Source organism: Eublepharis macularius, chromosome 5 (assembly GCF_028583425.1).
Source record: "Eublepharis macularius isolate TG4126 chromosome 5, MPM_Emac_v1.0, whole genome shotgun sequence".
NCBI classification, from domain to species: Eukaryota; Metazoa; Chordata; class Lepidosauria; order Squamata; family Eublepharidae; genus Eublepharis; species Eublepharis macularius.
In genome coordinates, this window is record NC_072794.1 from 119691136 (window position 1) to 119706871 (window position 15736).

At 41.4% G+C, this 15736-nt stretch overlaps 1 pseudogene; it reads right to left on the reverse strand.

Annotated features, from left to right (window-relative positions):
• Positions 1–3032: 3032 nt before the first annotated feature.
• Positions 3033–3207, reverse strand: LOC129331507 (U2 spliceosomal RNA; annotated as a pseudogene).
• Between the last annotated feature and the right edge of the window lie 12529 nt (positions 3208–15736).

Consider the following 15736-nt stretch of genomic DNA (forward strand, 5'->3'; position numbering starts at 1 on the left):
TGAACATGCAAATAAATCAGGATGATGGTTAGCATACAAGCTTAGAAAATAAAAGGAAAAAAGATATATTTGTTGTTTGTATGACGAGGCAAAGAAAGAAAAAATGAGGAAAGAGGAAATGCACAAGATAGTTGAGAACTTTTATAAACAGCTATACAAGAAAGAGGAGATCTCATTGGAAATACAAAAAAGATATCTCAAGAACCAGAAATTACCCAAAATATCAGAAGAAGAAAGGAAAAATTTGAACGACCCCTTTACTGCAATGGAAGTAACAGAAGCAATACAGAAGCTACTGAAGGTTTGGAAGAAATGGCAACCAATTTGGTTAAGTAAACCTTCCGATTGGGCACCAATAGAAAGCTTATACGAGGAAGCCAATGACCCGCATTGGTGGGAAGTACTTAAAGAAAAAGGCTTTACTAGAGTAAGGGACATGTATGATGAAGGAGGTCAACTTAAACCCCTGCAAAAGATAACAGAGACAATAGGAAAACAATACTGGTTGAAATTGACGGGATTATATAGTGTAATAAGAAAGCAACAGCAAAAGGAGGGAAGGTGCTTGGAGGAAATTGCAGAAGTATTTTATAAAGAGAAGAGGAAGACAAGTAAAGGGCTAGTTGGTAAGATATATAAAATAATATCCACCAACGAGGACTCAATAATTAAAAGTCTTCAGGAGAAATGGCATAGAGAAGGGCTGACCTCAGAAATAACTTTAAAAAAAATTAATGGCAGGGGTGAAAAAGATTAAAATGGATAAGTTTAGAGAAATGGAGCTAAAATATTTCACGAAATGGTATAGGACACCAGCCCAATTATCCAGTATGGTACAGGGGATGAGTTCGAACTGTTGGCACTGTAACCAGGCTAAAGGCTGGTATTCGCATATGTGGTGGGAATGTGCTAAAGTGCAGACATTTTGGAAGAAAGTAGTGGATAGGATAAAAGATAAGATAGGGGTATCAATACCAATAGATAACAATCTAATGACACTGGGTACCCTAAAGACGGAGAAAATAGAGAGTAAATGTCAAGAGGTCCTAAAAGCTATGGTATTAGCTGGGAAAGCTGTGATAGTATTGGGATGGAAAAATGAGAACAAGTGGACTATGGAGAATTGGAATAACTATCTCTTTGAATTTGTACAATCAGATATTGTGGCTTTATCTACTGAAGAGAAGACCTGGGAGGAAAAGAAGAGTTTGATTAATAAGAAGTGGTCACCTTATTTTGACTGGATAATAGAGGAAGAAGCCAAGAAGGATATTAATTGGAAACTTTGGACCTTGTGCCCGTGGCTGAAGCAATGACAGAAGAAGATTAGGGGAGGGGAGGGAGGGAGGGAAAGGTAAGGAAAAAAGAAACCTGTATAACAATACCGGGAAGTTTACTTTGTAAAAATTTGTGTTAAAATAAAAGGAACAGTTTTTTTTTTTAAAAAAAAAAAAAGCAATACAGAAGCAAAATAATGGGAAAAGTCTTGGTCCGGATGGATTATCGGCAGAATACTATAAAGCATTAGAAGAGATTGTGATTATACCATACCAAAATATGATTACTATAGCCGTGGAAGAAACAACATTACTGGAATCATGGACTGAAGCAACAATCTCGCTGATACATAAAGAAGGAACAGAACTGAAAGAAATTAAAAATTATAGACCGATCTCTTTGCTGAACTGTGAGTATAAAATATTTGCCACAATATTGGCTACAAGGGTGAAAAAAATATTACTAGATAAGATACATCAAGACTAGACAGGTTTTCTTTCAAAAAGACAACTGAGGAATAATATCAGAGTTGCACTAAACTTGTTAGAATACTATGAGGTGCATCCAGAAAAAGAGATGGCGATGATATTTTTAGATGCTGAAAAAGCATTTGACAACGTTAATTGGAATTTCTTTATTGAACAAATGAAAGAAATGGACTTTGCAATGAAATTCATAAAAGCAATTGAAGCTATATATAAGAAACAGAAAGCAAAAATATTGTTGAATGACGATATGACAGAAACAACTTCAATAGAAAAGGGAACGAGACAGGGTTGTCCACTGTCACTGTTAATATTTATTCTAATGCAAGAAATATTGGCAAGAGCTGTAAGGAAACACCCGATAATAAAGGGAGCAATGATTAGAGGACATAAATACAAACTACAGGCATTTGCAGACGATCTACTATTTATATTGGAATAACCATTAGAATCAATAGAACAATTAATAAAGCAAATAGAAGACTACAGAGGGATGGCGGGAATGAAGATTAACTATCAAAAAACAAAAATGATAACCAAAAACATGACTATACAACAAAAAACAGAGTTGACCAGAATAACAGTATCTGTAAAGTAAAGTATCTGGGGATACATTTGACAGCAAGATGTAGCTCATTAATGAAAGATAACTATGTGAAGCTACTACAGGAAATAAAAGGAGATCTGGACAGATGGAAAGGACTACAACTGTCGCTACTAGGAAGGATAGCAACTATTAAAAGGAACATACTGCCAAGCGTAATATTTTTGTATCAAACCATCCCTATATGTATCAGCAAATCATATTTTGAAGAACTAAATAAAAACTTTAGTAAGTTTATTTGGCAGGGGAAAAAACCAAGAATTAGATTAAAAGTACTCCAAGGATTGAAAGAAAATGCAGGCTTCACGCTACCAGACTAGGAAAAGTATTACCAAGCGTGTGGTCTAGTGTGGATGAGAGATTGGATTTTATTGGAAAATTCAAGACTATTAGCCCTTGAAGGTCATGACTTACAGCTGGGATGGCATGCATTTATATGGTATGGGAAGACAGCTGGACATAAATACTTTAAAAACCACCTGATAAGGAAATCCCTTATGACAATATGGGAAAAAATTGCACCATAAATATATGAGAAGACCCTCAATGGGTCTCCCCATTAGAAGCGTTCACTCAACCAAATGTATGTTCGGCAAGCAAAATTATTAGATATAAAGAGTTGTTAGACGATAAAGGACTACTGAAAACGAAAGAACTACAAAACTAAGATGTTACCTTAGACTGGTGGTCAAGAGTTCAGATTGAATCCAGATACAATAAAGATTTAAAAATGGGGGGCTTTTATCTAGAACAAAAAGAGTTTGAAAAACTGTTATGTGACTCAGATGAAAAGTTGATACACTACTACACTTGATCTTAGCCAAAAGGCCGAGAAGCGATTGATGAAAAGTTGATAAAGAAAATGTATAGCTTCCTAATGGAAATGAAAGAAAATGATGGGGTGGAGAAATGTAAAAGACTATGGATACAGAAGTTAGGTAATGATATCGACCAAGTAAAGTGGGATAAGATAAGGAAAGTAAATGTTAAAATAACTAAATCTGCTGTGTTTAAAGAGAATTTATGTAAGATGTTCCATAGATGGTATCTAACGCCAGTTAGACTGGGTAAAATGTTTAAAAATATGTCAAATAAGTGTTGGAAATGTAAAGAAGGTATAGGGACATTTTTCCATATGCGGTGGTCCTGCAAAGAAGTACATAGATATTGGTTAATGGTACATAAGTTACTACAAAATATCTTACAGATAACAATTCCTTTGAAACCAGAAATTTTTATTAAACTGTATGTCGGATATGAAGAGAGAGCAAGAACACTTAGTAATCCATATAGTAACAGCGGCTAGAATCTTATTAGCAACCTATTGGAAACAACAAAGAGTCCCCCAACAAGAAGAATTAATAACGAAGGTAATGGAGACGGCGGAAATGGATAAATTAACATTGCTAATGAAAGGGCAAGTGGAAGAAGATTTTTCTATACCATGGTAACTTTTCTACAAATGGATGACAAATAACAATAACCAGTAAACATAAATATGATACTAAGATTAACTGTATAATGACATAATAGAGCTCACAATTGATGTAATAAGGTGGAATATAAGAGATAAAAGAAATAGATAATAGATATCGACAAGTAAAATGATAACTGTCTCATGTTTGTACATATGTGTTGGAAAACAATAAAAAATGTTATTAAAAAAAGAAGAAGCACAGAAATGGAGACAAGCTGAAAAAGAGGAAATTGAAGCATTACATAAGAACAAAACATGTACTCTCAAACACTACTACCATGAGGAAGAAAGGCCATGGGATGCAAGTCGGTCTTCAAGGTGAAGCATGATGAAACTGCTGAAGTACAAAGATACAAACCTAGACTAGTAGCAAAAGAATACTCCCAGAAATATGGACAAGTCTTTGATGAGAGTTTTGTACCTGTAGTTATGCATGCAACAGTGAGAAAACTTTTAAGTGTCACTGCTGCCAGAGAAATGTATGTAGAGCAACTAGACTTGAAAACTACTTTTCTGCATGGTGAACTTGAGGAAGACATCTACATACAGCAGCCTCCTGGATTCAAATAAAGAGGCAAAGAGAAACTTGTATGTAAGCTACACAAGAGCATTTATGGTGAGTTTGGTAACCTAACGCTGGCAATGTAGAATAGGTAAGTAAATAAGTAAGATGTATCTATCACTTCAACAACAGGGAGCTCCTCCGAGTAAATACTACACAATTGAAAGAAAAACATCGAAGGTGTACAGAAATAATTATATATAAATTTTGTAATTTTTAGAGTTCAGTGCATAATACAAAGTGCTAAAGTGCTAATAAATAATTCATGATAAATATGCCATTCAATAATCCAGTAAATATTCAATAAATAAGTTAATAAAGATACATGCAATCCTGATCAAAAAGTCCAACCAGTATAGTTGCTCCAATCAGATGTTGTTTTATACACTTGAGATGTTGTATACAATGTCCCTTATCCTGTGGTTCCATTGTGGAGGTGTTAACATCCTTCTAGAGCTTCTTCGCAAGACAACACGGTTTAGTGGTTACAGTCAAAAGCAAAAAATTGGGCTGAAGAGCCTGACAGGTTCTGTCAGCCTGATATCCCATTTCGGCAAATGCTTTTTCAAAGGCTCATGAATGTATTATATAAATTGCTCCAGCATTTAGATTCCCATCTCCAAGTGATTGTGAAGCCGATGGACCATAAAAATTACAAAATTTATATATAAATATTTCTGTAGACTTTGGAGGATTTTTCTTTCTATTGTGAAGTAAATAAGTAAAGCAGGCAATTCAGCAAGCACAGCTAAGTGTTTGGGTGTGTGTGTGTGCATGCTGATAAGGCAATAAACTCACACAGAGACCACTTAGTTCAGTAAAGAAGGTTCTTTTATTTAGGAACTCCATTCAGAATAGGAAAGATGAGAGATAGAATCTAATCTATCCAAGCTAGGATGCTGGTGGATACAGGGAGCAAACTCTGTGTCCTCCATGGTAGCAAGATAGAGATAGCATGTATGTGCATGTTAGAAAGATGAAGAAGAAGGAAGTTCCCTGAGAGTAGCAATCTATGATCAAAGGGATAGCATCAGATAAAGCAGAATGTCTTCCTCTCTATAGTAAGCCCCCTCTGTAACCTGAGACCAGGAACAAGGGGCAGCATACAAGTCCTTCACTTCTTGCAGTTTCCACGGCCTAACATTCCGCCCCATTTTGCAGGCGAGTGCTGAGCGGGGGAGGAAAGTGGGGAGGGCACAGCGACAAAAAAACACAGACACAGTGCTGGAAGTAAAGAGGCCACAATTTTATTGAGATTACAGCTCAGGAAGCAAAGGCACACATAGGGCACAGATCCAAGCATCGGCTGACCTGCCTGCCAAGCCAATGCTCAATGCTCCAATCCACAGCCTACTCACTCCAAAGTTGTGAAGAAAGGGAGAGCTGGGTGGGATGCTGCCACAGGCCAAGTGCTGACAGGCGGGGGCCAGTTTCCCAGACCAGGGGCTTGCACTGGATGTGCCTGGGCATACTCCCCTGATCCTTGGTCATTGCTCACCCCTTCACAACATGGCGGCCACTATGCCACCTCCCCGTTCAATTCCCCCGCATCACCTGCAATCAGGGCTCCCAGGTAAGTCTGGGAGCCGTTGTTTGCAGGTGAGTGCTAAGTGGGGGAGGAGAGCAGGGAGGGGGCATGGTGACAAAAACACATGGACACAGTGCTGGAGGTAAAGAGGCCACAATTTTATTGAGATTACAGCTCAGGGAGCAAAGGCACACATAGGGCACAGATTCTAGCATCGTCTGACCTGCTTGCCAAGCCGATGACCCACATGCTCCCCCCAGACCCCTACTGAGTGGGGGAACCATAGGATGACAGTGAGATGCCACTTGGGAATACACCCCTGTGTGAATAATTGAGCTAACAAGGAAATCAGTGGGAAAGAAAAAACAAATGTGTTAATGAATTCAGAAAAGTCAGCATTACCTTTAAGTTTCTGACATGGGGGGCAATTCAGATATATATGGTAAACCACTATGTATATATTGTATGCATTCCAGTCCCAACAAGCCTGGTTCTGTGACAGACACTAATACTCTGACAGAAACAGAGAAATACAGAAAGGTAGTTCAGACAAGATCAATACTCATCAGAGAAATGAAGTAAACCCTGAAGCAGGAACCAAGCACCTGCTGGGATAAGATCCTCTTGAAAGCAGAAGTGAAACAAAATGACAAGGGAATTGAAGCAAACTGCTCACAAAGCAAAGATTGCAGAATAAACAAATGACAATCCATCTGAGGAGAAAGTCAACTTCTGGAAGAAACAAAATAAGCATCGAATTTAACAGAGCAGAGATGTAACACACTGGAATTAATGTTAAAATCAAAGATATGAAGGATAACTCAGAAACTACATAGTTGTCTTCACTCCAGAGGCTTGGTTTAAATTCCTCCACCTTGAAAGATTTTAGCTGATTCTAATTGTTCCCATGAGCAATTTCCTTGACTAGGTCAAGCTTTGCATCTATAATAAAATCAAAAAGATTCCCCCTCCTCTACCAAATAAATCCACAAGCACCTATGAGGATCTTTGGGAAAAGATAATTTATGGATATAGTTTGCAAGCTTTCTTCTTTCAGAGAACTCTGGCCACTTTTATTTATCTGCCAGGAAACCACAACCCATCTGTTATACAACCCTTAAGTTTAATCTCAACAAGATGGAGTACTACTGGTGAGTGAATGGTCTTAGCTGGGACTTAAGGACTCACCCAATCCATATGGGGTTGTGTTAACCTTGAAGGAACAAGTTCACAGTTTGGGAGTGCTCTTGGACCCAGAACTACTATTAGATTAGATTACTGGAATACACTCTACATGAAGCTGCCCTAGAAAAATATTCAGATATTTCAATTAGTGCAGAATGCTGCAGCCAGAATGTTAACTGGTGTGGGTAATAGGTACTATATCAGTCAAATCTATACCCATCTACATTGACTCCCAATATGTTTATGCACAATTCAAGGTGCTGGTGTTAAACTTCAAAGCCATATATAGGTTGGGTGCAACATACCTGAAGGACCACCTGCCTCCTTAAAAACCTACTCGACACTAGACGGGTACGAACAGCAATAAGAATATATTGTCAAAGGCTTTCACAGCCGGAGAACGATGGTTGTTGTGGATTTTCCGGGCTGTATAGCTGTGGTCTTGGCATTGTAGTTCCTAATGTTTTGCCAGCAGCTGTGGCTGGCATCTTCAGAGCTGTAGCACCAAAAGACAGAGATCTCTCAGTGTCACACTGTGGAAAAGATGTTGGCACTTGGCAGGTCATTTATATCTACTCAGGAGGGGTGGGGTTGGGCTGAGTCACCCTGTAAGAGTTTCCCAGGGTGTGGAATGCTAATAGAGGGAGGCTTCACTGTATCCTGAGAAGGTTCTTTTGCATCTGGATTGGTGCTTGATGTGCTAATCTTCTCTACAGGGCTATTGTCAGGTATAGAGTGTTTTGTTAGCCTGGTGTTTTTCAGGGCTGGAAACCATGCTCTATTCATTCTTAAAGTCTCTTCTTTCCTGTTGAAATTGTGCTTATGCTTGTGAATTTCAATGGCTTCCGTGTGCAGTCTGACAAAGTAGTTGGAAGTGTTGTCAAGTATTTTAGTGTCCTGGAATAGGATACTGTGTCCTGTTTGAGTTAGGCTATGTTCAACCACTGCTGATTTTTCAGGATGGCCAAGTCTGCAGTGTTTTTCATGTTCTGTCATGTTCTTTTAGATATAAATGACCTGCCAACATCTTTTCCACACTGTGACACTGATAGATCTCTGTCTTTTGGTGCTACACCTGTGAAGATGCCAGCCACAGCTGCTGGCGAAACGTCAGGAACTACAATGCCAAGACCACGGCTATACAGCCCAGAAAATCCACAACAACCAGCAATGAGAATGAAAAAAACAGCCTGTTCGTCTGCCACAAACAGCCTGTTCATCTGTTTGCGAACGGGCTGTTCATGAGTGCCCATTCCAAACGAATAGGTGGTCATCACAAGCCTCATTCATTGTGTTCGACCACTGTTCAGGAAGCCAGACACTCAGGCGCCTTCAATCAATTCCTCTGGCAATGGCAAGGACTGAACTCTGTCTGAACTCCTGGCTTTCCTTCTGGCTTTAACCCTTCAGCTTCCAGCAGACAATCCAGTTTTTGCCACTCTGAAACTTGGGGGGTCTTCAGAGGACAGTGAGGACTATGTTCCCTGCAAATTTGGTGGGTATTGAACATTGGGAAGGTTAGTTTTGTAACCCCTCAAAGTAGCTTCCAACAGGCAGTACAGTTTTTGCCACTATGAAGAGAAAATGTCAGCAAAGGGGGCGGCGCCAGCTCTCCTGGTGCAAGAGGGATGGAGAGAATCTCTCTGTCCTGCTGGCACCAGGAAGGAGCAGCCCTGAGGTGGCAGCTCTGCCTGCTGTCAGAGGGATCAGGGGAGTCTCTCCTCGTCCCTCTGACAGTAGGCAGAAGCAGCCTCATGGCGGTGATGGCTCTGCCTGCTGTCAGAGGGATGAAGAGATTCTCCTAATCTCTCTGACAGTGGGCAGAAGCAGCCCCACTGTGGCACCGGCTCTGCCCGCTGTCAGAGAGACAAGGAGAGACTCCCCTGGTCCCTCTGACAGTGGGCAGAAGCAGCCCCGCTGCGGCACTGGCTCTGCCCGCTGTCAGAGGTATGAGGGGAGTCTCTCCTTGTCCCTCTGACAGCGGGCAGAAATGGCCCCACAGCAGCGCCTGCATTGCATGCTGTCTGAGGGATGAGGAGATTCTCCTTGTCTCTCTGACAGCGGGCAGAAGTGGCTCCGCAGCGGCACCGGCTCTGCTCACTGACAGAGGTACCAGGAGAGGGATGAGGAGAGACTCTCCTGGTCCCTCTGACAATGGGCAGAAGCAGCCCATGGCGCCAGCTCTGCCCACTGTCAGAGAGACAGAGAGAGTTTCTCCATCCCTTTCGCACCCGGCAGCAGCAGCCCGGCGGTGCTGGGGTGGGGGCTGGGCGTTGTGGGGTGTTTAAAGGGCCCTGTCCCTTGCAAGTGGCAGGAAAGGGCCCTTTAAACTATCAGCTGGCAGGCGGCAAGGGAGACCCCCCCCCCGCCACCTGCCAGCTGATAGTTTAAAGGGATCTTTAAAGGGCCATGAACACGAACACCAAATATGTTCGTTAGGGGGATATGTTCTGTTCTGTTTGTTGTTCGTTGTTCGTGGATGGCTACAAACAATGAACAGGGTGTTCGGATTTTTTTTCCTATTCGTGGCCATGTCTACTCAACCACTATGTCCATCTTTGGAGGCCCTGCTTTGGGTAGCCCCACCTTCTCAGTCATGACACCAAAACTTTGGAACTTTCTCCCCAGAGACTTACCTGACCTCTTCTGCTGTCATCTTTCTCCAGAAGACTTTTGTTTCATATAGTGTCCCTTGGTGATCTGTCCTTCCTGTTCTATGTTTAATTTTTGTTTTTATGATTTTGTCTGTGTATATTATCTTGCTTTTAATTTTTAATGATGTGTTTTTGTATGGTCTTAATGCTTTCAAAGATTTTTTTTAGTATGTGTCTTTTTAATCTGTTAGCTGACTTAGTGGCCTCATAAGGGCAGAAAAGTGGAGAATAATTTTGTAAATAAATAAATAAATAGCAAATAAATACACCATGGAATACAGCTAACACTCCTGTATGGCTGCACATTTGGCTGCATGTTGCACAGAGATGATTAGATGTGGCAGATCATTTCAAATAAACTTGTCAGCTATTGCTGATTTTTTTTTCATTGAAGAACTCTGATAAGCTTACAAAGAACTTCTATATTGATTTTGTGGGTCTGCTGGAAAAGCCCCAAGAGGTAAATGGCCCAGTGTTCTGTTGGGATTTCCCCAGTGAGGAGGGAAAAAATTGATTTTTCTGAGTCCCTAGGAAGAAAGGCTTTATATTATTTTATATGGTGAATGGCCATCATATAAAGAAGCACTGGACCTAATACAACCTCCAACACTAACAATGCAATCCTATGGAGAGTTACTCCAGTCTAAGGCCATTGACGTCAATGGGCTTAGACTGGAGTAACTCTGCATAGGATTGTGCTGTAAGTACCTTTGAAACAACTTCATTCCCTCACCCTATATCTATCAGATTTTTATCCTTCCTTTCCTCCAAGGACCTCAGAATTGATGTACATAATAGTTCCTTTTCCCATTTTAAAATAATCCTATGAAGTAAACTAGGCTTAGGGTAATTGATAACATGGCAACTTAGGGCTCCGTAGTCTTTGTCAAACTCTCCAACTACTGCACTACACAACATGAGCATCCACTGGTTCCTTTAATGGAGTTAGGCTACTATAAATCAAGAGTGCCACAGGGTTAGAGAAGAAGAGAGGTGCTGTGGTAAAAGACGGAATGAATTCAAAGCCTCTCTTGAGTGAACTGCTGTAATGATTTCCTTAGTTTTTAAATCTTTTGTTAAATGTTTGCCTTTGGACTTTTAGTTTGCCTTCTCCTTATGTTACTGTGATGGACTGCACTTAATAACAGGTTTCCAAGGTGCAGCAAAATCAGAGAGCATGGGGGGGAAGGGTTAACTATTCCATAGAATGGAGATCTTAAGTGGCAGGCTGCTCCCTCTTCTTTGATTGGTTAGTGCCAGCTGAAAAGAAAATTGAGTGCTGAGGAATAGTTTTTTTAAAAAAAATTCCATGCTGAAGGCAGTCAGTTTGTTTCTCACAAGATTTGAAATCAGGGAGTCTGACAAGAAAAGTCAGACAGGTTCACATTTAGAGTGAAGTGAGAAGATTCCTTTGCCTTAACTGTAATATTACTGTCCTAAGGAAGACTTATATCTAAGAATTCAAATTCTAAGTGTCAGCATAAGCTGTACACTTTACACAGGCACCAAAGAACTGGGAGTGTGTTTTGGGCAAGAGTGATTAGGTAGTAGGTTGAACATTCCTCCAGAAAGAAGGGTTATATCTTCTGAGGAGATTAATTTCTCCCAGTTTCTAAGGGGAGTTGGTTCTGAGGTGGACCCCAGGTCTGTTGTGAAGGGAAAATGGTTTTAGACTACTCAGAAGATAGAAATAATTTCAAGAAAGAGTGAGTGAGGTGTACAAAGAAAGTGACTAACTCCAGAATACCTGAACTGTCATAGGAAACTTCCAGAAGAAACATTGTTACTGTAACTAAATTACTAAGTAAAACATCTCTTAGTGTTAAGAACCAAGAATATATGAAAATAAGCTTCAAGGTTACTACTTTGCCTGTTACACAAAGAGTATTCTGTAATACCAATGAAATGTTACCTTCATATTTCCATCCCCTGACTATACTTAGTCAATCCCTGCCTATAAAATAAAGTTATTTATTTTCAAATGTTGTACAGTCTCTAGTGCCATGTCCAAGCAAAAAAAGAAGATGGCTTCTGCTTTTTCCCATCAAGTTCCTGGGCTAGGCTAAAAACGAAAATTATATCTGCATGCCAGGGTGGGACAGACTTTCTAGGTCACAAATGTTACCACTCTACTTGGGACAGCTCAGTCAGAGCAAAGAGACTGAATTTTAACAGAGAAATCTGCCTCACAATGGGGAGGAGTGAAGGGGGGGTCTGTCATAGTTACCTTAAACTTTTGCCTGAGGAGGGCCCCAGTCCAGAATAAACACTCCTTACATTTCCACTCACACAGAGCTTCAGGTATTCTCTACTGTACCAAGAACACATTCTCAGTTTTGTTTGTGTGACCTATACATTGCTGCCCTCCTAAAAGGTTTTCACCACCACCAAAAGCTTTCACCTTAGATGTCTTCTGCTTAATTGGTATTGGAAGGCTTTGTTATAAATGGTAGTTTAACAAAGCAGTCAGCATGTGAGGGTAGTTGTGAAGTAAAAAAGGATCTTTTTTCTTAAGCAAAAATAGACTATTTTTAGGAACGTAAGTGTGATGGTTGCTGAGTTTTGATAAGTGTATTAGTTTCAGAATAGTTTTTAAGCTTTGTTGTTTCAAATATATTTTCTTAAAGGTATTTTCACAGATTCAGTCACACAAAGTAGGTCTTCACTAATAGAATTCAGTCATCCTAGCCAACTGCGTAGCTGCTTTGGGTTGGGGGACACCTTTTGCCTCCCTAGCGGAGGAAGAATGGCAGCATGTTCTTCACAGCCATTTGGGGATCTGGGGAAGAGGGCAGAGCCAGGCACTTTATAAGGCGACTCCACCTCTTCTTCCTCATCAGTTTGCTTCATTTTTATAGAAAATACCTTACATATTCTTACAAACTATAGTTGCTAGTGATTCAACAACGAAATAAATTTATTCTTACTTTTCCTATCTGCATAAGAGATTAAACCATAAATAACTGGGTTCTATTAGTTGTAAAATCATGCAGCAACTGTGATTTTCAACAATATATGACTAGAAGAAATAGGAAGTTGCAGATGCCCCCACTGAAGCATTGGGTGAGGAAGGGAGTTGGAGGTTAATGTCATACTATGGAATCCCAGTTATCTAGAGTTCGTCTCCCCTTCTGCAAGAAGCACAAAGTTTCTTGATTCCAAAAGGTTTATTGAAAGACAATGCTCAGGATACAGGTAGCCATATTCCAAGGACTAGAAAAGCCTTGGCTGAACGAAAGCTTTGTTGAGAATGATACACAAAATGAAAGTAACAATACTTCAGACACCTATTCCCAGCCTCCCCCCTTAGTCCTGTCTAGAGATCCTGGGAAGGCGAGGACGTCAAGGTCAGTCGGAACAGGTTGATAAGAGAATTCCTTGTTCCATGGATATAGGCAGCCTGGACAGCACCTGGGCCTGGAGGGAGAGAACTAAACAGCTACAGATTATAACATGAGAACATGGCGTAGCTATGGTTCGAGAACTGAACAGCAAACTGGCACTCTGACATTCTGCCCCCCTTAAGACCCTTCCCTCACCCTTCTGCTCCTGCTTTCTCTGGGTACTTTTTATGGAACTTAGCAATCAGTCTAGGAGCATTTACATGAGAAGCTTCTACCCACTCACGAAACCCCTCCTCAAAGTCCTTCCACCTAACCAGGTAAAAAAGCTTATTATGTCTGCGTTTGGAATCCAAAACTTCCTCAATTTCATAGTGAACTTGATCTTCTATCATGGTTGGATGTGACACCACCCTGCTGGGATGCCACTCATCGGGGGGGGGGGGTGCCTTCTTGAGCAGGCTGATGTGGAAAGTTGGGTGGACCTGGCATAGATTCTTTGGTAACTCCAGTTCTACAGTCACATCATTGATTACTTTCTTTATTGGGAAGGGTCCCAGGTATTTCAGACCCAACTTTTTACTAGGTTGTTCCGTTCTGAAGTTTTTGGTGGAGACATATACTTTATCTCCGGGGTGTAATTTCCATTGTGCCACACAATGGCAATCTGCATGCTTCTTGTAGTCAGCTTTGGCCTTAGTCAAAGTTTTTTGGATCTCCGCCCACTGCTTTACCAGGGAGGTCCACCATTCGCCCAAGTCCCCCGAGCGGGTGCTGGATGGTTGTATTTCAAAGGGGAACGCTACTCCCTCGTATCCATGGACAATTTTAAATGGAGTCTCTCCTGTGGAGCTGTGTACTGCATTGTTGTAAGTGTACTCGGCAAGATGCAAGAGCAGGGTCCAATTATCCTGTTGGAAATTAATATAGCATCGGAGGAATTGCCCCAGCACTTGATTAGTTCTTTCGGACTGCCCATCGCTCTGGAGATGATAGGCGGAGCTTATTCTTTGTTCGATGCCTGCCGCTTGTAAAAGCTCCCGCCAGAAGTTGGCAACAAACTGAACTCCCTGATCCGATATTACCTTGGAAGGAAAAGAATGCAGCCTTACAATATGTTTCATGAACAGACTGGCCAACTTTTTTGCTGACGGAATACTGGAGCATGGGATGAAGTGTGCTTGTTTGGAGAACAGATCCACTACTACTAGAATACATGTGCAACCCTTAGACGGAGGAAGATCAGTAATAAAGTCCATGGAAACCACTTCCCAAGGCCTGTTGGGGGTCTCTAAGGGTTGTAGTAGTCCGGGGGGCTTACCCCTCCTGGGCTTCGCCATAACGCACATAGGGCAGGAAGCTACATATTGCGACACATCTCTTCAGATACTGGGCCACCAAAACTGTCTTTGTATCAAATGTAGGGTTTTCAGGTATCCGAAATGGCCGGCGGTCCAGGCATCATGACATTGTTGAAGCACCAGCCATCTCAAACTAGAAGGGATGTATAGCCGGTTTCCCTTAAACCACTCTCCAGCCGCCGTTTGTGTCATTTTTCCTGTGGGCGCTTGCTCCCCCTCTTTATCCACTTCGCTTTTCACTTTAGCTCTCCACCCCTTCTGGTTATCTGGTTGCCTGATTGCCTGGCTACGAGTAGTAACCACTCCCCCCAATTGAGTGGGGGAGAATACTGTGTCAACAGTCTCCTCCTTCTTGCTCTTGTGTTGGGGCATGCGTGAAAGGGCATCAGCCAGGAAATTAGATCTGCCCAGTAGGAAATTCAGAGTGAAATCAAATTTAGAAAAGAATTCCACCCAGCGGAGTTGTTTAGCATTAAGGTGCCGGGGCGTTCGGAGCGCTTCTCAGTTTTTGTGGTCAGTCCAGACCTGAAATGGATGACGCGCCCCCTCTAACCAGTGGCGCCAAGAGTCAAGAGCGATTTTCACAGCAAATGCTTCCTTTTCCCACACACTCCAATTCCTTTCCACTTCTGTAAATTTTCTGGACAAATATGCACAGGGTCGCACTTGACCATCTTCCCCTTTCTGCATAAGGATGCCCCCAATGGCTGAGTCACTGGCATCCACTTGTACTATGAAGGCTTTGTTCTCATCGGGGTGTTGTAGGACCGGCTCAGTAGTAAACTGATCCTTCAGTGTTTCGAACGCTAGCTGACAGCTTGGGGTCCAAAGGAGTCTGGCCATGGGCTTGGTGGCTTGCTCCCCCTTCCCTTTTGTTTTGAGTAGTTTGGTTAGGGGGAGGGCTATCTGGGCAAAACCTTCAATGAACTGTCTGTAAAAATTAGCAAAGCCCAGGAATGACTGTAATTGTTTGCGTGTGGTGGGTGCCTGCCACTCTTGCACTGCTTTGATCTTAGTCGGGTCCATTTTTAGTCCTTGCCCTAAAATATGGTAGCCTAAATAGTCCAACTCCTCTTTGTGAAACTCACATTTGGATAGTTTGATTGGAAGTTTATGGCGCATCAGGGTGGCAAGGACTTTCTGGACTAATTTTGCATGTGCTTCTTTATTTTCCGAATAAATAAGCACGTCATCAAGGTAAACAACAACCCCTTTGTACAAAAATTCATGTAGGACCACATTTATCATTGACATGTAAACT